The sequence below is a fragment of the Octopus bimaculoides genome, chromosome 30 (assembly GCF_001194135.2).
Source record: "Octopus bimaculoides isolate UCB-OBI-ISO-001 chromosome 30, ASM119413v2, whole genome shotgun sequence".
In the NCBI taxonomy this organism is placed as follows: Eukaryota; Metazoa; Mollusca; class Cephalopoda; order Octopoda; family Octopodidae; genus Octopus; species Octopus bimaculoides.
In genome coordinates this window covers 2,409,139-2,409,997 of record NC_069010.1, presented here as the reverse complement: position 1 = coordinate 2,409,997, position 859 = coordinate 2,409,139, and the positions used below count along the sequence as shown (strand labels likewise).

The 859-nt window shown below is 40.9% G+C and overlaps 1 protein-coding gene across 1 annotated transcript in view; it reads right to left on the bottom strand.

Annotated features, from left to right (window-relative positions):
* LOC106879943 (geranylgeranyl transferase type-2 subunit alpha) overlaps window positions 1–859 on the bottom strand; it is a 34,004-nt gene that overhangs the window by 4,706 nt on the left and 28,439 nt on the right. The gene's annotated exons all lie outside the window — the stretch shown is intronic.

The following is an 859-nucleotide window of genomic DNA, read 5'->3' as shown; positions in this document are numbered from 1 at the left end:
ATTTTAATCCTCGGATTTTTTAATATTCTAGACCACTGGTTTTAATTGATTAATATCAATTTCTACCCTCATTAATATATATATATATATATATATATATATTTGTGAAGGCACATGGCTCAGTGGTCAGAGCATCAAGTTTACGATCGGGAGGTTGTCCCAGACCGGGCTGTGTGTTGTGTTCTTGAGCGAGACACTTCACATATTGCTCCAGTTCACTCAGCTGTAGAAATGAGTTGCAACGTCACAGGTGCCAAGCTGTATCAGCCCCTTTGCCTTTCCCTTGGATAACACTGGTGGCGTGGAGAGGGGAGGCCGGTATGCATGGGCGACTACTGGTCTTCCATAAAATAACCTTGCCTGGACCTGTGTCTGAGAGGGTAACTTCCTAGGTGCAATCTCATGGTCAGTTATGACCGAAGTGGGGTCTCAGCATATATATATATTCAGCAGTACCATTGCTAAACAGTGTTTAGGCATAAACAAACTTTAGGTTAGTTAAAATATGCTTGTGATATCTTTCAACTTCCAAATGTAAATTTACTGCAGTTACTGTGGAGAAAAAAAATTCTCTCATATGGTAAAAAAGGTGTATTAACACCATATCTACCCAGTGCTACCCCTTACTGGATTATAGCTAGAATCATGTCTGAGAATCTGAATACTTTTACTCCATGGTAACAGTAACGAATCTACCTTTAGAAGTCAAAACATGTCACAAACATATTTTTGAAGTAACCTAAAGTTTGCCAGGTGTGGCCTGTGTGATAAGAAGTTTGCTTCTCAACCACATTGTTCCAGGTTCAGTCCCACTGTAGCATCTTGGGCAAGTGTCCTCTACTATGTAGGGGGGGGGGGG